This window comes from Gorilla gorilla, chromosome 2 (assembly GCF_029281585.2).
Source record: "Gorilla gorilla gorilla isolate KB3781 chromosome 2, NHGRI_mGorGor1-v2.1_pri, whole genome shotgun sequence".
In the NCBI taxonomy this organism is placed as follows: Eukaryota; Metazoa; Chordata; class Mammalia; order Primates; family Hominidae; genus Gorilla; species Gorilla gorilla.
In genome coordinates, this window is record NC_086017.1 from 32,900,468 (window position 1) to 32,912,969 (window position 12,502).

Below are 12,502 nucleotides of genomic sequence, written 5' to 3' on the forward strand. Positions count from 1 at the left end.
AAGAAGAGTGTAGTGGGAAAGGAAGGAGAGCTATTAGGAGGATGTGTTTCTGAGTTGGCCACTGTTCGGAAACAAGTACAGGTACAACTATTTGTGCCATCTCATACAATCATTTTCTTAGACACTTAAGGTACTATGTCTCTGTGGGAGGAAGGAAGAATTTATCAGCTAGCTTCTGTCTCACACTGGCCAGCTCACTTCACAGAACATTAATGCCCCCACACTTTCAGGTTGCTTGTACATGATGCTAGTTCAGATCCCACAGAATGTCACATGTTAGAGGCTAGGCAAAAGCCCACAGCAGCAAGAAAAAAATGCAGAGGTGCAGAAGACAGGGCATTACTGGATTACGTCCAGGTGAAGCCAGCTGCCATAGCAGATGGGGAAAACAAATGGCCAAGGACCCCACAGACAGGAATGTTAGAGAAGATTTGAGATGGTATAGAAGAAACGTCTTATGCAACCAAGAAAAAATGCAGAAATGACTGAGAGAGACCACTGGTGCACCCAAATGCTTCATTTAAGTCATCAGTTAGGTATATCATGTGACAACATGCCTGGACCTCTACCGACCCATCAGCCACTTAATCTACAAACCTGATTCAGCTTAATTCCTTTCTACAAACCAAACTTTACCCTAGGTACTCCTCAAAGTTGGGTACTATTCAAGGAACTTAAAGCCCACTAGATCAATAATGCAACATCCAGAGAGCTTTGGCCTAATTCTCTGATTCTAGGACCCAGGTTTGGTTACTGGGCTCCTGCAGTGTTACTTAGTTCTTATTTTTCCTCTGCTCCTTCCTGTTTCCCACGCTGCTGAAGGCCAGTGTCTCCCAGGGCCCATTGGCCTAAAGCTGGGGTTGCTCTACCTGCCTCCCTTCCTTCATTGCTTTACATTACTAAGTCTTTGCTTCCCAAAGCATTGATCTACCTGGAAACCAGACTTGCCTCATTGGGCATTCCTAGAAAGATGTCCCCCTAGTGCATCCCCCATCACGCTGGTCTCCACAAACTGTCTTCCTCCAGCATTGCTGGACTTCCACCAACTCCTACAGCTTAATCCAGCTCCCAACTCCACCTACTTCCCCAGTATTCAGTTTACCTTAAAAGAATATCTGTTCTATAGGGTGCAAGGATCTATTGTCTTTGGTCTTTCCTAGCCAAGGCCTTCTCAGTGGGCTTCTGCTAGTCATCCTGCAATTTGCGCATTCCTTCCTCTGGACAGACACAGCCTTGTACCAGGGTTCATGGCTTGGAGAGCAGAAGCACTTGTGTAAGTCCCAACCTGCCCAACTTCACTTTAGGCTTCACTTTTGCTGCCTGGAGCACACTTCCCCCATACTCTTCCAAAGACTTCCAGTCTCGGGGCCGGGGCAGGGTGCAGTGGCTCACACCTGTAATCACAGCACTCCGGGAGGTCAAGGCAGGCAAATCACCTGAGGTCAGCAGTTCGAGACCAGCCAGGCAAACATGTCGAAACCCCATCTCTACTAAAAATACAAAAATTAGCCAGGCATGGTGGCACATGCCTGTACTTTGAGCTACTCGGGAGGCTGAAGCAAGAGAATTGTTTGAACCCAGGAGGCAGAGGTTGCAGTGAGCCGAGATGGCATCACTGCACTCCAGCCTGGGAGCCTGGGTGACAGAGCAAGACTCCAGCCCAAAAAAAAAGAAAAAGAAAAAAAAAAAAAAACCAAAGACTTCCAGTCTCTGCTTAAAAGTTTATCCTCAGAGAGGCCTTGTCTCGCCCCCCCGCTCAAAGAAGGCCCTTATTACCATCTCAAAGTACTTATCACAATTGGTATATTACACACCCATTTGCTTATTTACTTACCTGTCTTCCTCTCCAGACTATAAGCTCTGTTAAAGCTGAATTTAACAGTGTATATACAGCCCCCCGTTATAGTGACAAAATAAATATTGATTGAATAAACAGATGAATGATCTGTTTACCTAGCAATCAAGCTCCTATGTTAAAAATCAAGGAAATGATACAGACCAGGGATCAGGATCTCAAAGAAGTCGGGCAAGTAACATAATTATGTAAGCCACTGGCTTATGACCTCAGAGAGTGTCAGGATTTAGGACAAACCGCAGAAAGTTTACACTTCCTAAAGGCATTCAAATTTAAATTTCAGGCCCGGTGGGGTGGCTCACACCTGTAATCCTAGCACTTTGGGTGGCTGAGGTGGGCAGATTGCCTGAGCTCGGGAGCTCAAGACCAGCCAGGGTAACGTGGTGAAACCTCATCTTTACTAAAATACAAAAAATTATCTGGGCATGGTGGCGTGTGCCTGTAGTCTCAGCTACTCGGGAGGCTGAGATAGGAGAATCGCTTGGATCCAAGAGGTGGAGATTGCAGTGAGCCAAGTTCATGCTACTGCACTCCAGCCTGGGTGATAGAGCCAGACCCTGTCTCAAAAAAAAAAAAAAAGAAAAAAATTTTAACTTTCAAATACATTCTACTGGCCCAACAGAACTCACCCTGGTCTCAGCATATTGCTTCTGACCAATATTGCATCCTCTTCCTTCAACTCATCAAGTATGATGGCCGGCTTGTGGGCCATGAATTCATGACCCAAGGGACATGGTGCTATCTTTAATTTGCTTATAATAACCTTGTTAGCAAGCTAGTATGAAATTTCACCTCCAGGACTTTGTATATGCTATTCTCTCAATTCCTTTCACATCTGTTCTGTCCAACTTCACTCTGCTCATTTCTGTTCACTCTTAGACCTCAGTTTAAATACTCAGTCTCAACGAGCCTTTCATGACTGTGTGCCACCCCCTCCGATGTGATCTCAAGGTGACTGTATCCTATTTGCCTATTTCCCTCCATATCAGGCTTCCCTTAAGGGAAGGGACCAGGACTTGTGCCCTGCTAAATCCCTGGTGCCTAGGACAGTGCTTGGCGTAAAACAGAAGCTCAAAATATTTCCTAGAACTCTAGGGATTCTCAGCTGGTTGAACCCCATTCCTGTAGAAAGCTAAAGAATGGATCCAAATATGGATTAAGGTCTCTAATACTGTGGCACAAGATCCCATCCCATTCAAAATCTTTTGTGAATGACCTGGCTGAAGACAAGCTCTGCTCTGATATGCAAATATGAAAAGGAGAATCAGTGTATCGGGAAATGGCCAAAGGAGAGAAGACCAGAGAGTGTGGCCGTGGTGAGTGTGGGTTAAGCCTTGATTTTGTAAACCAGTTTGAGTATCTTTGTGAGTGCTAGTGTGGAGGAATTGTAGAAGAGTGTGGGGGAGGAGGCGTGGCTCAAGGTAGGAATGTGCATCTGTCTACTGGATTCACTGACTGGTGGTTTTACAAGCCTGGAGCAGTTCCAGTTGTTTCACTTTTGTTTTGCCAAAAAGTCTATAAGTGCTATTTAAAACGCAGCTTTGCTGACAGGATTCCATAAATTGATCTGTGTGTACCTTTCTCACCCAAGTTCTCAGTTTATAACACCCTTGGTTAGAATACAGCTTCCTCTCTTTCCTCATTATATGCACATAAATACAACTGATTCATTCTCCTTCTTACATAATCTTACCGAGGTTTGCTTTATCCCTGAGCTTGATTCAAAGAATGTCTTTGGGGAGTTCGGGGAGCAGAGCTGAGATAAATGGGGCAAAGGAACCTATGTATTGTAGATGACAGCCATGCTTCTAACACAGTACCTAAAATCTACTCAGTATACCCCTTCAGGATACAGCTCATCCCTTACTGATGCCTCAACCATTGTTCCATGAAAACCTCCCTCCAGGAATCACAACCTATTAATTACTAGTAGGATCCCCCTTAATGCTGGCTGTAGGAAACATTATAAAATTTGAAATGCTATATGCATTTGACCTTATTTCTCACAAAACTCTAATGAAATGAGTACTTATGGCAGACAATGTAGGTACCCTCCATATCCACTAGGCCCATGCTGACCATGGCTTGTAGCCACATGTGGTAACCACTAGCCACACATGGCTACAAGTACTTGACATATAGCTAGTCCAAATCAAGATAAGCTATGAGTCTAAAATACATACTGGACTTCAAAGTCTTAGAAAAAAGAAGTAAAATATCTCAATAATTTTTATATTTTTGCAATCATAGTTTTGATATATTGGATTAAATATGATATGTTATAAAAATTAATTTTTGCCAGGTGCAGTGGCTCACACCTATAATCCAGCACTTTGAGAGGCTGAGGCAGGAGGATAGCTTGAGCCCAGGAGTTTGAGACCAGCCTGAACAACACAGTGAGACCCTGTCTCTACAAAAAATGAAAAATTAGCCAGGCATGCTAATATACACCTACAGTCTCAGTTACTTGGGAGGCTGAGATGGGAGGATCACTTGAGCCCAGGAGGTTGAGGCTGGAGTAAGCCGTGATCACACCATTACATTCCAGCCCAGGAGGCAGAGTGAGACCCTGTCTCAAAAAAAAAAAAAAAAAGAAAGAAAAGAATAGAAAAAGAAAAAAATGATTTTATCTGCTACTTTTTACTTTTTAAATGCGGCTACTAAAGCACCCTAAAATTACATTTGTGGCATGAATTTGTGGGTGGTGTTATATTTCTATTGAACAGTGCTGCATTAGCTATTCACTTCTATACTCTGAAAGCTGCTTACTATGAACATGTTACTCCACACCAAGGGCCTTGTCCTGGCACCAGATGCATGACTGGCCTATGCAAAAGAGAAGCCAGTGCGAAGAGTTAATGCACCCAGAAGCAGCCTTCAACCCATGAACGGAGTTGGTGAGCGAAAGCCCCAGATCCCTTGCCCCTTTGTTGAAATAACTCTAGGTTGCATGTTCCACATCGACTTCCAAGGCTCCCTGGTGGGACTGCTCTCTATCTGCCCATGGTGGTCACTTGCTTAATAACACAGCCTTCACTGGCTTTCTTCTCTTTCCTGTCTCGTTTCTCTACTCCCCTTCTGGTGGTTCCTAGGATCACCTCTCAAACAATTTGCACTCAAATCCTCCTCTGAGTCAGCTTCTGGTGGAACATAGAGTTCTGTAATTTTTTTTTTTTTTTTGAAATGGAGTCTCGTTCTGTCACCCAGGCTGGAGTGCAGTGGCACGATCTTGGCTCACTGCAACCTCTGCCTCCCGGGTTCAAGTGATTCTCCTGCCTCTGCCTCCCAAATAGCTGAGATTACAAGTATGCGCCACCATGCCTGGCTAATTGTGTGTGTGTGTGTGTGTGTGTGTGTGTGTGTGTGTGTGTGTGTGTGTGTATTTTTAGTAGAGATGGGGTTTCACCATGTTGGCCATACTGGTCTCAAACTCCTGGCCTCAAGTGATCCACCTGCCTTGGACTCCCAAAGTGCCGGGATTACAGGCATGAGCCACCATGCCCAGCCCATAATTATTTTTTATTTGCCTATAAAAGAGACTCGGTCTTAGAGAAGTTTTTAAAAACTTGTCCAAGGTCACGCAGGTTATAAGCAGCAAAGCAAATAATCAAACCTAGGCCTCCCTGACCCCAAAGCCCTCAGCCTCAAGAACTGTCCCATAGGCTCTCCATCTGCAGTGGGATGACCCATCTTCGGCAGGACAGTCAGGAACTAGCTGGTTCAATTGGAGAAGGTCCATGGGACAGGAAAGGAGTCCAAGAACTGCTTTTACACAAAAGTGGAGCATGGTAGGCAGCTTCTACGTTGGCCCCCAGTGATCCTCACCTGCTAATATTCACACTGTCATTTACCCATCTCCCCTTAAGTGTGAGCTAAACTTACTGACTCACTACTAAACAAATGACTATGGTGGGAGTGAAGGGACACTTGTGTTATAAAAGGCTGTGGCTTCCATGGCTTCCATCTTGGATGCTCTCTGGCTTGCTTGCTAGCTTACTCTTTCCTGGACCCTACTATGTGTTATAGACTGAATTGTGTCCCTCCCCAGGACTAAATTTATATGTTGAAGCCCTAACTCCCAATGTGACGATATTTAGAGATAAGGCCTCTAGGGAGGTAATTAAAGTTAAATGAGATCATGAGAGTGGGGCCCCAATCCAATAGGACTGGTGTCTTTACAAGAAGAAGAAGAGACACCAGAGATGTCTCTCCCACTCTCTCCCTGCGCACCACACAGAGAAAAGGCCACATGAGGACACAGTGACACAAGCCAGAAAGAGAGCTCTCACCAAAAAAAAAAAAAAAAAATTGTCCTCCATCACCTTGATCACAGACTTCTTGCCTCCAGAACTGTGAGAAAATAAATGCCTAGGCTGGGCACAGTGGCTCACACCTATAATCCCAGCACTTTGGGAGGCTGAGGCAGGTGGACTACTTGAGGCTAGGAGTTCGAGACCAGCCTGGGCAACATGACGATACCCCATCTCTACAAAAAATAAAAAATTAGCCAGGCATGGTGGTGTGTGCCTGTAGTCCCAGCTATTCAGGAGGCTGAAATGAGAGGATCAATTGAGCCCAGTAGGTCACAGGCTGCAGTGAGCCATGATCATGCCACCACACTCCAGCCTGGGTGACACAGTGAAACCCTCTCAATCAATCAATCAATATCTGCTGTTGAAGCCACTCAGACTGTGGTATTTTTTTACAGCAGCCTAAACAGACTAATATACTATGTCATGAGGTAGACCTGTGGAGAGGCCCATTTGGCAGAGGACTAAGGCTTTTCAAGAGCCCCATGAGTGAGTTTGGAAGCAGATCTCCCTCTGCACAAAACCTTCAGATGAGGCCGTAGTCCTGGTTAACAGATTGACCACCACCTCCTCATGAGGGACCTTGAGGCAGAGACACACAGCTAAGCCACACCCAGATTCCTTACCTACAGAAACTGTGAAATAGTAAATGTTTGCTATAATAAGCTGCTAACTTTTGCTGGTAATTTGTTATGCAACAATATACAACTAATACATACAAGCAACATGCAATGTCAAGAGACTAGTTAAAGAGACTAAGAAGAGTCAGCCCCAAGTGCATTGCAATTAAATAATAATAACAATAATAATAATAAAAGAGCAAGAGCAGGGAGTGGAGAAGTACAGGGTGAAACTAAATGACATAGAGATAAGGAGGCAAAAGCAGGGAACAGCCAGCTCGCGAGGCAAATGGGAGGCTATCTTTGTGAATCCCAGAATTAGAGGTCATGGATTAGGACTGGACTTCTACATGCTGCAAGCTGAAAGATTTACTTCCAAATATGCATAATCAGTAGGGAAGATAGTATCTAAGTTTGGGTTACCCCAGAAGGAGACGCTGAGATAATGATTCAAGTGAAAGTAGTTAATTTGGAGGTGATCACAGAAAATACCACTAAAAGAATAGTGCAGTGAGGCAGGAAAGAGAAAAAAGCCAATAAAGAAGGTGTTATTGCGCAAAATACCACTGTGGGCAACTAAACTTTAATGCCATTGGGGAAAGGGAATTCTGGGAGATAGGACAGAGCAAGTATCTCAGTTATCTCATCCAGGGGTGAGGGAAATGGGGTATTTATCCACCAACTTTTGTCACACATTGGTTGAGGAAAAGCATTAATTCCCAGCACCTATAGCCTATAAAAACAGAGATACTAGCAATTAGAAGTTAGCCAGCATGCCTAGACATAGTAAGTGCCAAGGGAACAGGAGTAAGATTCTGAGATTATCTGCTATATATAGGCCCTCAAAATAGCCTATAGTTTTTTAGGTACTGGCTACCTACAATCTACTGAAATGGAATTATTGAAAATTATTGTTATAAAAACCTGTTGAAATAAAAAAAAAAGGTTGCTTTTTAAGAGATCTAACAATAGTGTCTGAGCTCAAATGAGCTCAGTCTCATTCTTGCTTTAAGTCTTGATTTGAGTCAGAGACTGTGAAAAGTTACTTAGCTTCTCTGAGCCTTAGTTCCTTACATGTAAAATGGACACAATAATTCCTGCTGCACTTGGTAGCTGTGAGATAAAGTGGGGAAAACAGGTAGGATAAAGGGAGATAATCAGTTTTTAAAAGAGCTTTTTAAACTTGCAATTATTTGATGATGGCAACTTTGCCTATACGAAGGATTGTTCAAACAAAAGCAATAATACCACTTAAAAGTCAGTATTTAGTATACTTAGGATAAAAAATTCAACAATGCTGACAAGTATCAAACGACTTAACCTATGAGACACTATATAGACAAATACTTCTTGACATTTTCTTTCACATTCCAGTGTTAAAATAACACTAACATTAAAAACGTAATGTTGCTTTCAGGCACATGAAACAAAAAATGTATCATTTGTTTAAACCTGCTTTTTCTATAAAACTTTCTTTATTAAAGCTGTTAATATGTAAAGGAAATACACAATCAAAATGGTGAAATTGACCTAAATAAGTTGGCACCATTAGGTAAAAAATAAACTTTAAATTTTAAAAAGCAAAATAGATAAAATGGAGGAACAGCAATCCAAAATTATGATTAATTGTAAAATCATACTAGTACACGCAAAATTTATCAATAAATGTAGTTTACTGATAAATTCCAACCATAAAGGTGATTGGAAGCACCTATTTTTAATGAATTTCCTTCTGGAAAATTCAGAGCTGCAGCCAAACTTAAATTCATGAAAGACTGCCAAACAAGCTAAGCAGGCCTAATTGACCAAAAACAAATAAACACTCCAAATATCTGAGAACTGAATAGAAACACTGTACATTCTTGTAAGCATCCCAGGCTTTATAAAAATAGTTCCAAAACCCTGAAAATTTCTGATACACACAAATATGTAAGGTCACATAAAAATTAGCAACACTATCATTATGATGCACAAAATTACCAATCTATGACAAACTTCCTTGATGGCAAATATTTATTTTTGGCCAATTTGTTGTTTCAGCGAATTCTTCTGGAGTCTCCAGCACAGTCTGACATGCAGTAGATGTTTGAGAAATGTTAGTTCCCCTCTATCAGTATGTCTGCAGTACTGTTAAAGGAAGAAAATGCCGACAAAGTTTTCTGAGACTCATCTCCAAGCCCAAATTATCCCCAAATAGGGCCTTTCGGGAGAAGTCCAATTATGGGAAATCAAACAGGAAGGTTGCTATGAAGTGCTTTGGGGTTGTTCATGGAAAAAAGAATAACTGAGACAGAGGCAGTTTTTGGACACTAAGAAAGAGCCAGTCAATGCATCAAATTGGACAGTGGTCCAATAGTCTAAGTTGCACCCCTCAAAATAATAATAAGGTCTAGGGAGTCCAGAAGCAGAGCTTAGTACAAGCAGACAAAATGGAATGGCTTAGAAGCTAAGTGTGTGAATGCTAAGTATCTCTTGAGGCTTTTTTTTTTTTTAATTAAACCAGACACAAAACCGGAGATGAATCCTTACTGAAGTCAGAAAAGACTGAAAGCCTCTGATGTCAATCACATAAATAATCTTGCAATAGAAAAGGATGACTCAATAGTTCAACACAATTCAATAAAAATATGTCTTTAGAGAAGCCTCAATTTCTTTCACAAGAATTTCGTATTCATTGGAGTTCGATTATTAATTTATCCCAAAGACTTTATCACTAAGAATGAGCTATCCCAGTGAACATAAACAATCTGGTTTTAATGGCCTAACTATAAAGAACTGTATTAATAAATTACAACTTTGCACTTTAGCTGACTGCCCACTCATTGAGTCTGTCCACAGCTGAATTAAAAGCCACTGAGAATCCACATTTAAAGACTCCAGTTGCTACGCTTTGAGTGTCCTCTTCCAAAGCTCAACCCCAGGCTCAGCCTGAAACAATTCACCAGCCTCACATTCCTACAAATCCATTCTGTGTTTGGATGTCAGTAGTTCCCACCAAACTCTCTGAATCTATTAATCAAATTCTTTTCACATGGTTAGAGGCAATTCTGTGTGGGGAGTTGTTAAGCAGCTTTGTCTCTCTTCTAGAGATCCACGATTAGTTGTTAAATATCTCAGTCTTGTTAGTCCGCAGTTGCTGGGGTGGTGAGCCACCCATTGTTTAGGCAGTGGGGCAATAGCTCTACCCCAGACAACAGCTGTGCCATCTTTATTTCAGAAAGCCTATTGCCAAAGTTTTTTCCAAGATGAGGGAAAGGAGAAGATGCTGCTGATTTGGTTCAATGTTTCTCTTAGAATGATTTTATTTGCAAAGCTTTGGTCCAGATTTAGAGAAGATCTCTGCCTTAGTAAAAATAATAATAATAATAACAACAATGACCTTATCCTGGTGGCTGCATTCCATCAAGTTAAGACTTGTAGAGAGCAATGAGGGCATGTCCAGTCTTCAAGTGGACACACTTAGTCCTTGGATGGTTCAGATTATGTTCACTCAATGGCATCAGCAGTTCCAGCAGGGTCATCGGTCTATTAAGCAGAACTCTGTGGGCTGAGTGGCTAGTTGTATTTGTTTTGGGTAGTAAGAAAGAAAAGCTTCTATTCAAAATGTATGATTTGTGACCAAAATATTCACATGATCTCAGTCTTGACTACTTTGGCATGAATGAATAATCAAGAATATAAAAACATAGTTCGACTCCTCAGGACCAGATATTGTTTTATTTATTTTTTTAATTTTATTATTATTGTACTTTAAGTTCTAGGGTACATGTGCACAATGTGCAGGTTTGTTACATATGTATACATGTGCCATGTTGGTGTGCTGCACCCATTAACTCGTCATTTAGCATTAGGTATATCTCCTAATGCTATCCCTCCCCCCTCCCCCCTCCCCCCACCCCACAACAGTCCCGGGTGTGTGATGTTCCCCTTCCTGTGTCTATGTGTTCTCGTTCAATTCCCACCTATGAGTGAAAACATGTGGTGTTTGGTTTTTTGTCCTTGCAATAGTTTGCTGAGAATGATGGTTTCCACCTTCATCCATGTCCCTACAAAGGACATGAACTCATCATTTTTAATTGCTGCATAGTATTCCCTGGTGTATATATGCCACATTTTCTTAATCCAGTCTAACATTGTTGGACATTTGGGTTGGTTCCAAGTCTTTACTATTGTGAATAGTGCCCTAATAAACATATGTGTGCATGTGTCTTTATAGCAGCATGATTTATAATCCTTTGAGTGTATACCCAGTAATGGGATGGCTGGGTCAAATGGTATTTCTAGTTCTAGACCCCTGAGGAATCGCCACACTATCTTCCACAATGGTTGAGCTAATTTACAGTCCCACCAACAGTGTAAAAGTGTTCCTATTTCTCCACATCCTCTCCAGCACCTGTTATTTCCTGACTTTTTAATGATCACCATTCTAACTGGTGTGAGATGGTATCTCATTGTGGTTTTGATTTGCATTTCTCTGATGGCCAGTGATGATGAACATTTTTTCATGTGTTTTTTGGCTGCATAAATGTCTTCTTTTGAGAAGTGTCTGTTCATATCCTTCACCCACTTTTGATGGGGTTGTTTTTTTCTTGTAAATTTGTTTGAGTTCATTGTAGATTCTGGATATTAGCCCTTTGTCAGATGAGTAGGTTGCAAAAATTTTCTCCCTTCTGTAAGTTGCCTGTTCACTCTGATGGTAGTTTCTTTTGCTGTGCAGAAGTTCTTTAGTTTAATTAGATCCCATTTGTCAATTTTGGCTATTGTTGCCATTGCTTTGGTGTTTTAGACGTGAAGTCCTCGCCCATGCCTATGTCCTGAATGGTATTGCCTAGGTTTTCTTCTAGGGTTTTTATGGTTTTAGGTCTAATATGTAAGTCTTTAATCCATCTTGAATAAATTTTTGTATAAGGTGTAAGGAAGGGATCCAGTTTCAGCTTTCTCCATATGGCTAGCCAGTTTTCCCAGCACCATTTATTAAATAGGGAATCCTTTCCCCATTGCTTGTTTTTCTCAGGTTTGTCAAAGATCAGATAGTTGTAGATATGTGGCATTATTTCTGAGGGCTCTGTTCTGTTCCATTGGTCTATATCTCTGTTTTGGTACCAGTACCATGCTGTTTTGGTTACTGTAGCCTTGTAGTATAGTTTGAAGTCAGGTAGTGTGATGCCTCCAGCTTTGTTCTTTTGGCTTAGGATTGACTTGGCAATGCGGGCTCTTTTTTGGTTCCATATGAACTTTAAAGTAGTTTTTTCCAATTCTGTGAAAAAAGTCATTGGTAGCTTGATGGGGATGGCATTGAATCTATAAATTACCTTGCGCAGTATGGCCATTTTCATGATATTGATTCTTCCTACCTGTGAGCATGGAACGTTCTTCCATTTGTTTGTATCCTCTTTTATTTCATTGAGAAGTGGTTTGTAGTTCTTCTTGAAGAGGTCCTTCACATCCCCTGTAAGTTGGATTCCTAGGTATTTTATTCTCTCTGAAGCAATTGTGAATGGGAGTTCACGCATGATTCAGCTCTCTGTTTGTTATTGGTGTATAAGAATGCTTGTGATTTTTGCACATTGATTTTGTATCCTGAGACTTTCCTGATGTTGCTTATCAGCTTAAGGAGAATTTGGGCTGAGACGATGGGGTTTTCTAGGTATACAATCATGTCATCTGCAAACAGGGACAATTTGACTGCCTCTTTTCCTAATTGAATGCCCTTTATT

At 41.6% G+C, this 12,502-nt stretch overlaps 1 pseudogene; it reads left to right on the top strand.

Moving 5' to 3' along the window:
- Positions 1-3,134: 3,134 nt before the first annotated feature.
- The window catches only part of LOC101133124 (large ribosomal subunit protein eL24-like), a 55,020-nt pseudogene continuing 45,652 nt past the window's right edge, over positions 3,135-12,502 (top strand).